At 46.2% G+C, this 9,102-nt stretch overlaps 2 non-coding genes across 2 annotated transcripts; one reads left to right on the forward strand and one right to left on the reverse strand.

Moving 5' to 3' along the window:
* Nucleotides 1-72, reverse strand: trnaw-cca (transfer RNA tryptophan (anticodon CCA)). The gene has a single exon. It is a non-coding gene; the product is annotated as a tRNA-Trp (tRNA).
* A 6,254-nt stretch (nt 73-6,326) lies between these two features.
* trnav-uac (transfer RNA valine (anticodon UAC)) lies at nt 6,327-6,399 on the forward strand. The gene has a single exon. It is a non-coding gene; the product is annotated as a tRNA-Val (tRNA).
* Nucleotides 6,400-9,102: the final 2,703 nt, after the last annotated feature.

Genomic DNA, 9,102 nt, shown 5'->3' on the forward strand with positions numbered 1-9,102 from the left:
TGACCTCGACGTGATTTGAACACACAACCTTCTGATCTGGAGTCAGACGTACTACCGTTGCGCCACAAGGCCTACACAGGGAGTGTGAGGTGTTCGTCTATATGAAGATTCCGCAATACAAGGGGCTTTAAAATCCCTGCTCATTCCCACCAGGTATCAGAAGAAGCGCTCACCTGCCAGTCATCGTCTGTTTTTTGTTTAACTTTTGTGTTGTTTTCACGGGAAAGCATCATTAATTAACCCGTCATCTTCTTTTGTACAATGAAAGAAATGCTGACTGAGGGACAGTCGATACTTCAATCATTTGTTCTGTGCTTTGCATGTTAACTGTTCAACCATATCCCATTTTACACACTGTGTTTTAGGAGTCTGGTTCAAAATCCTCATCGCTGGCGACACCAGGAATCTGGTGCAACTTTTGTCAAATTTAACAGCACCGGTTATTCCGACACGCCAAAGTTCCCCGGTGGATCCATTTTCTCTTGCTAAAAGTTATCTATTTATTGGTGAAATAAAGAGCAATTAAGGAATAAGGGAGCCCTTTTGCGAGGAGAATAAATAGCAAATAAAAACAGCAAATGCTGGAAATCTCAGCAGGTCAGTTAGCATTTGCCAAGAGATAAGACTCGCCTCCGATTGTTCCCCTATAGGAAATTTCAACACAATGTTTTCGCCCGGCTTCGAACCGGTGACCTTTCACATGTAAAGCAAACGTGATGACCACGACACTAGGGAAACCTCTGGCACAGTGACCTCAACAGACGGGAGCTGACCAGTGAGCTCCCTCTGTGCTGATCACCACTGATTTTTAATGTGGAAGCAAGTCATCCTCGACTCCGGGATTACCTAAGAAGAGAGGAGGATCAGGAATGTGTTGGCTCACCTGAAACAACTTCTGTCCCACACTGAAAGTTCTCAATCCTTCTCCTCTGCTGCCCTTTACAGAAATGTCACATGTTCACTTCCACATCCTCACAGTGGGGCCACAGAGGCTCCGACCGTCTCCCAGCGATCAGCGAACTCGCCCAGTTTGTAAAATTAAACCCGGGACATGTGTCTGGCAAAGGGGAGGAGAAGCGGGAGAGTGTGTAAGCTCATTCTGTAACAGATAGTAGTGGGGTTATTAACGGCGATTACAGCAATCATTAATCCTCTCACACACCTCAATTATGTTTCTGCGATGAACTGATTGAGAATGGAAAGGGTTAATGCTCGGGATCTTAACCACTCAACCAGGGAACAGCTTCGATAATTTGTATCAATATAAAAATATATATTTATATATGAACCTGTATGTCAACGGCAAGCTGTCTAGACCTCATGGCACAACGGTCATGAATCTAACTTTGAGCGAGAGAAATTGTTCCACAGTGGCACCCATTTCATCTTTTATTCCCTTTTAAACACTAGAAACTGAGACAGGGGGAATAAATAGAGAAATAAAAGCACAGGGATACAGACAAGAGGAAGAGAGAAGGGGAAATACTGTCCCCACCCAGAACTAATGCAGAAACCCCTCTGCTGCGCTCGGGGTGGCCACCCACAGCCTGGATACACTAACGTCCCAACAGCTCATTGACTGTCGGAGTGGGACCGTGCGGCGCTTCAGAAGACAGGTCGAAAAAGCAAAGTCACTGATTCGGTCTCACGTGCTTCTCTAATCAAGAGTAGCCACACACAAAAACTTGCTTTTATAATGGCTATACATTACCGTTATGATTGTCAAGCAGTTGGTTCATTGATCTAAAGGTGTGACTTTAGATGAGTCGAAGTTAAATGAAATTTGTGAGAAGTCCTGGGTTCCAATCCTGGACGAGTCCATTATTTTGCCGGCGAGTTTTGAAATTGCATAGAAATTTTGCAAAGGAAGACTTGCATTTCTGCAGTGCCTTTCAGGAACTCATGACGCCCCAAAGCGCTTTACAGCCGTTGAGTTATGTTTGAAGTGTTGTAGTGTGGGGAAAGATGTGCCCAAATCACCCCACACGAACCTCAACTCTTTACAAAGGAGTTTGGTGCAAATAATCAGGTGCCTCAGGGACTTGGACTTTCTTTGAATGAGTTCTGCTTGTACCTGTATTCAAGCTTGAAACAGCAACTGGGCTTCCATCTCACGGGAGCAGCGTGTAGCGGTTAGCGAGTAGGTGACGAGGTTTGGGGTTGATGTGTCACTTTCAATCTTTGAAATTTCACCAAGCAAAGAAATGGTGAATCCAACTGTCCCTGCAAGCATTTAGTTCCCGTTTAATCACAGGAATATCCGCAGTCAGGAGCTGAAAAGGAATTAAAACCTAATAAGGCTTCGGGACAATCAGAATACTTTGTCACAGACAAGGCACCGGAAGGCTGGAAGGTAGATCACACCGGTTGCGGGAGAGCTGGTTGGTGGTGACATGGAAGTGTCTGCAGTGTGCGGGACCAGACTGCTTCCACATATCCACAATGAATGTCCTACGCTTTATTTGGGAAAAGTGCAACTGAGAGTGGACAAGTTCCAATTGGTCGGAGCAATCTGAAGCTTTAACTGACGGACGCCCTGGTTTGGGATGTCTTGCAGTATACACTTGTGTCAGTCTCTGTGGCGCAATGGGTTAGCGTGTTCGGTTGTTAACCAAAAAGTTGGTGGTTTAAGCCCTCTCAGGGACTTCAACTGTTTTCCCCGAGGATACTGTGCCGCACAGTTCCAGGTTGTCATTGTGTGCTTTGGTGTCACGAATATATTCTGCAAACATTGCCAGCTGTGCTGTTATCCAGTGAGTTCCCACTCCAATACTTTTATGAGCATTCAGTTCAAGTGTCGAGTTTGAGTGTATACAGAACTGAACATAGAAATCAGAAAATTTAACAAGGCTGTGGGACATTGTGTTTTGTTAATATTGAAACATTAATATGAATAAATCCATTTTTTCTAATATTTAATTGAACGGGTTTTCAAAATGTTTCCGCCCAGTTTTGAACCAAAGATCATTCGCGGGTGAAGAAAATGTGATAACCACTACACTACGGAAACACTGCAATTGAAGTGATGTTAGGAATATAACCAGAGCTTTCACCTACACAGCTGGCCTACACTTCAGGAGCTGGTTTTATGAGAATAGAAAGACGGTGCTATATTTAGGAAGTCTGTGAGTGTGGCAGGAATTGATCTCGTGTTTCCCAGACTTTACACATAGGAACAGGAGATGACCATTTAGCAGCAAGTGGTTAGGATCTGGAATGCACGGCTTGAAAGGGTGGTGGAGGCAGACTCAATCTTATCTTTCAAACGGGAGTTGGATAAGTGTCTGAAGGAAAAACAATTGCAGGGCTACAGGGAAAGGGCGGGGGAGTGGGACTCGCTGAGAGTCGGCACGGGCTCGACGGGCCGAATGGCCTTCCGTGCTGTAACCATTCCATGATTCTATAAGTTAGCGGCACATTTCATAGTGTGGGTGGAAGCAGAACATTGCAAAGGGACATGGATTGAGTCGGCAAAACTAGAGGCATCTGATTCAGGAGATTCTGGTGAAGCAGAAATTCGGGAGTTTAATGACTTTGAAACGAACATTTTTGTTTTGTGCAGCTTCGGTCAGAGAAATGTTTGTGAAAGGAATTTTTTGCAGAAAGGGATGCAGCATTTCATCTTCTGTCTTAACACTTCTTTCTGGGTGTCGGGTCACATTTCCTTTCGATGTTTTTCTTCCAGAATGTATATTTTCTTTGGTGTTTCACAATAACCAGACCCTTGCTCTAAAGTCAGTCTCACTGTTGCCCCAGTCTCCTGTTGATGTTACCAGCAATGAACATTTTGAACCAGACCCCGAAAGCAGTGTGTAAAATGGTTTATGGTTTAAGAGTTAACTTGCAGAGCATAGGTAAATTATCCAATTATGGACTCTCCTTCAGTTAGAATTTCTTTATTTGTGCAAAAGAAGATCATCGGTTAATTAACGATGTATTCCCGTGAAAGCAACATAAAATGTAGTTAAAAAGTAATCAACAAACTTGGTGTTCGAACCCAAGAACCTCAGAGTAAAAATCTCACGCTGTATCAACTGAGCTCGCTGTGCTTCTGCTAAAGCAAACGTTTTTGTCACTGATTGCAGCCAGGCGCCTGTTGGCTCCGCCCCAGATGTTTAAACTTGCTGTCGAAGAACTGCCAGGATCTTCTTGAATGGTGGACCAGGCTCGAGGGGGCGAATGGCCTACTCCAGCTCCGAATCCTTACATGTTTATGATCATATGACCTTTCACAGGAGAACAATCTCGCCCTGAGCATGCATGAGGAGAAAGTTCCAGAAACTATTCCCACCCGGTGAGCTTTCGCGTGTGAGGCGAACGTGTTAACCGCTACACTGCGGAAACATCTCCACTTTCAGCACCCGGTCAGACGGAAATGTTAAGCGAGCAGGTGAACTGCTAAATCCCACTTTTAAGGAGCTGGTCGTGGTGCCAAGCAAATGAGTTTTGCTTAATGACTAAAAATAAGAAAAGGGATTTGAAACCGCGCTTTAAGAGCAGACTGCAAACTGAACGCAGCACCTTCGACAGCTCGGCCATCCAGACTGTAAGTTCATTTAAATTTTGAACTTTTGTGTCTTGTTACATGAAGTAAATGAGGGCATGTGGCATATCTGTGCCTGCCACCAGGGAAACAGTGAGACAAACCTTGGCGCAAGAGTCAGGTTATTGCCAAACAGCAAAGAAGTTTGCAACTTTTGAATAACAATGATCCCGACATGATTTGAATACACAGCTTTCTGATCGGGAGTCAGACACACTACCGTTGCACCACGAGGTCTACAGTGCAAATTGTCCATGTTTGGAAACATGAAGGTTCCTGAAACACAGTTTCATTTACCCTGAATTGGTGCAATGAAAGGGCTTTAAAATCCCCGGCCGCTCCCAGCGTGGGTCAGACAGCATCAGAAGCAGTGCCCACCTGTCACTCACCCTCTCACGCCCGCTTTCATCACCTGCTGCCCGCGGACTGCAGCAAATCCAGTTCATCATCATCATAGGCAGTCCCTCGAAGAGAGGATGACTTGCTTCCTCGCCAAAAAAGGATGAGTTCACAGGTGTTTCAATATTCCAGGTCCTGAAATGTATGTTGAAGGGTGGAAGATGCCTGTGCGTGGATTTTTTTAACGTGTGATGGCCGTTGCACCCCAGCCATCACACGGGCTTGACAGAGCGAGGTCTTGGTCCAGTGGCAAGGGTTAAACAAGACGACTGGAGACCAGCTCTGCTGCACGGACCCAGTGTGCACACATATCGCAGTGTGGGCTGGCCCGTGCTGTCCCTGGGCCCCTGGCCCTGAACTCATGCCTCCCCTGGGCCCTGATCACATCCCTCTACAGTCTCTCGCCGCTCCTTTGCCCCGATCTCGCCGCTCCTGCTGTATCTGCCCACGCTCCAATCACCGACCGGGACCTTGATGATGTCACTCTTCGCTGCCGCCGCCCTCCTGCACCAGCTCGCGCTGCTCCCTGGAGTAGTCTCCCGGGATCTCCAAGCTGCTCCCAGGGCCGCTCGCCGTTCCTTTTATGGCCCCGACCTGCCGCTGGTGTTCTCCCGTTAGTGTATCCAGGCTGTGGGTGGCCACCCCGAGCGCAGCAGAGGGGTTTCTGCATTAGTTCTGGGTGGGGGCAGTATCTTTCCCCTTCTCTCTTCCTCTTGTCTCTATCCCTGTGCTTTTATTTCTCTATTTATTCCCCCTGTCTCAGTTTCTAGTATTTAAAAGGGAACAAAAGAAGAAATGGGTTTCATTGTGGACCAATTTACTTCACTCAAAGTTACATGCACTGCTGTTCGCCATGAGGTCAAGGTAGCTAGCCGTTGATATTCAGGTTCTTATATAAATATATATAAATATATCAACATCTATCATAACTGTTCCCTGGTGGTCGAGGGGTTAAGATCCGCCGCACTGACCTGGTAACGATACTCGATCAATTCATCGCATAAAAATAATTGAGGTCTGTGAGACGATTAATAATTGCTGTAATCACCATGAATACCAATACTTTCTGTGATAGACCGAGCTTACAGACTATCTGGCTTCTCCTGCCCTTTGCCGGGCACGTGTTCCGGGTTTAATTTTGTAAACTGGGCGAGTTTGCTGATCGCGGGGAGACGGTAGGAGCCTCTGTGGCCCCACTGTGAGGATGTGGAAGTGAACACGGTGGCTGGGTGATCCGTGACATTTCTGTAAAGGGCAGTGGAGGAGAAGGATTGAGAACTTGCAGTGTGGGACAGAAGTTGTTTCAGGTGAGCCAACACATTCCCGATCAGCACAGAGGGAGCTCACTGGTCAGCTCCCCTCTGTTGGGGCTGTTGTATCAGTGGTTTCTGTAGTGTAGTGGTTATCATGTTTGCTTTACACGCAAAAGGTCCCTGGTTCGATCCCAGACAGAAACATTTTGTTTAAACTTGCCAAATGGGAACAATCGGAGGCGAGTTGAGTCTCCTGGCAAATGCTGCCTGATTTGCTGAGATTTGCAGAATTTGCTGTTTTTATTTGCTATTTATTCTCCTGGCAAAAGGGCTCCCTTATTCCTGAATTGCTCTTTATTTAACCAATAAATAGATAACTTTCAGTGAGAGAAAACGGATCCACCGGGGACCTTTTGCGTGTGAGGCCAACGTGATATCCGCTACACTGCAGCCCATCAAAGGGCGAGAAACCACTGAATATAAAGGATGAGCTCACAAATATCAGGGGCAGTGCAGTCTGGTCAACGTCAAACCCTCCTTTCTTCTTCAGCAATGGCATGAACGGGAATCAGACGCCACAAAGTTTAATTAAAGACACAAATACAAGTAACACTTCTAAATCTTTTCACTGTAAAATTCTTTTACTTTATTTGAAATCCTGCTGCATTGAATCTGAAAATGAGCACCGTAGGATTTTATCTTCACTACTGATTCTATTTTCTGTGCACGGTCGGAATAACCGGTGCTGTTAAATTTGACAAAAGTTGCCCCAGATTCCTGGTGTCATCAGCAATGAAGATTTTGAACCAGACTCCTAAAATACAGTGAGTAAAATGGGTCAACATGCATAAGAACATAAGAAGATAAGAAATAGGAGCAGTGGTCGACCATACGCCCCTCGAGCCTGCTCCGACATTTAATACGATCATGGCCGATGCAATCATGGACTCAGGTCCACTTCCCTGCCCACTCCCCAAAGCACAGGACAAATGATTGAAGTATCGACTCTCCCTCAGTTAGCATTTCTTTCATTGTGCAAAAGAAGGTGAGGGGTTAATTAATGATGCTTTCCCGTGAAAACAATACAAAAGTTTAAGAAAAAAACATACGGTGACTGGCAGGTGAGCGCTGCTTCTGATACCTGGTGGGAATGGACGGGGATTTTAAAGCCCCTTGTATTGTGAAACCTTCATATCGCCGAACATCTCAGACTTCATGTGTGGACCTTGTCAGGCAATGGTAGCATGCCTGACTCCAAATCGAAAGGTTGTGTGTTCTAATCATGTTGGGGTTGCAATTATTTTCAACATTGTTCTTCCAGAAAATATTTTCTTTGCTGTTTGGCAATAACCAGACCCTTGCTCCAAGATCTGTCTCACTGTTTCCTCGGTGTCAGGCAGAGATACGCCTGCTGCCCTCATTTATTTCATGTGTCAGGACACAAAAGTTCAAAATCAACCTGCAGGTGGCCACATCTAGCATTGAATACTCAGGGTGGCGGAGTGGTTTAAAGTGCTGTGTTCAGATCGCAGTCTCCTCTGGAGATGCATGTTCGACTTTGACATTTCTTATTTTTAATCATTTAGTGAAATTCATTGTTTGACACCACGACCAACTCCTTAAAAGTGGGATTCTGCAGTCCACCTGCTCGCTTCACATTTCTGTCTGACCTGGTGCTGAAAGTGGAGATGTTTCCGCAGTGTCGCGCTTAACACGTTCGCCTCACAAGCGAAAGCTCCCTGGCCGAGAATATTTTCTGGAGCTTTTTCCTCATACATGCTCAGGGGCGCGTTCTGTCCTGAACACTCGAGCTAAAGTGCTGAGTTCATTGCCCATGTTGTTAGCAGCCTGACAGTGAATCTGTTTAAGATGTTCAAACAGATTCCTGACAAAGCTGTCCCGGCTCGCTTCCCGGAGACACCGTGGTCACCAGTGCCCCAGTTTCAGTGGGTCAGTCCCGGGAGGTTGGCCATCCGTCAGAGAATACCCAAGATCAGGGATCAGTCTCCGGACAGGGATCCCCAGCCGGCAGCCTTTGGCGGTGAGGGACTCACAGGAGAGGTCGTGGTGGACCAGCCACTAACTGAGAGTCCCCAGCCTACAGCCCCCGGCTGTGCAGAATCCTCAGTTAATGAAATGAACTCAGCAGCCACACCTAAAGGGGAAGTGTGTTGTTGCCCCAGAGGGGCCATTCCCCCGATAATGTGGGACTCAGGCACACCTCCAGTCAGAACACTCTGGGTCCTGCGGTACAGACCGCCTTACCGCCGGCCACACAGGCAAACCAGAGGCTGAATAAGGGAAGGAGAAGAACAGGGATTAACTTGGCCAGTCGGAGACGGGTGGCAGATGTATATAATAGCACGATATGAGTTTAAGAATGTTGAAGAGTTCTAGTTTTAAATTAAGATTTTAGAAATTTCAGGTCACCACAACCTCACGAGGAATCCATGGGTAAAGAAGTAGTGAGAGGAATAAGATCGGTTATGAAGGAGTTGTGGCCGGCAGTGTAAGGGGTGGTTTTCAGGGGGTCAGCTTTCCCTTCTGACCTTATATGAGCGGTTCCGAATCGCTCGCTGACCCTTGGTTCTCGACACTGGAATTATGAAGGGACTGTGAAAGACTTGGACAGACAATCGGTTTCAAGGTAGGAAGAAGGTATGGCTTTATTGTGTTTATAAAGAAGTAAAAGGCACACCTTTAATAACATACACAGACCAATACACACTGAGGGGTACAACACATTGAATAAATTGTCAAATTACAGCCTGTGGGGAAAAGAATACAGCTTAAACTCTAAATGGAGTAAAGAGGAGAATGCAGATACATTTACACAAGTTATCCCAGCCTCCCACCTCCCAATTCCCCGAACTAACTAAGTTATAGCTCTGAGGGTTCAGGGGCTAA

The sequence above is a fragment of the Pristiophorus japonicus genome, unplaced genomic scaffold, assembly GCF_044704955.1.
Source record: "Pristiophorus japonicus isolate sPriJap1 unplaced genomic scaffold, sPriJap1.hap1 HAP1_SCAFFOLD_1531, whole genome shotgun sequence".
NCBI lineage: Eukaryota > Metazoa > Chordata > Chondrichthyes > Pristiophoridae > Pristiophorus > Pristiophorus japonicus.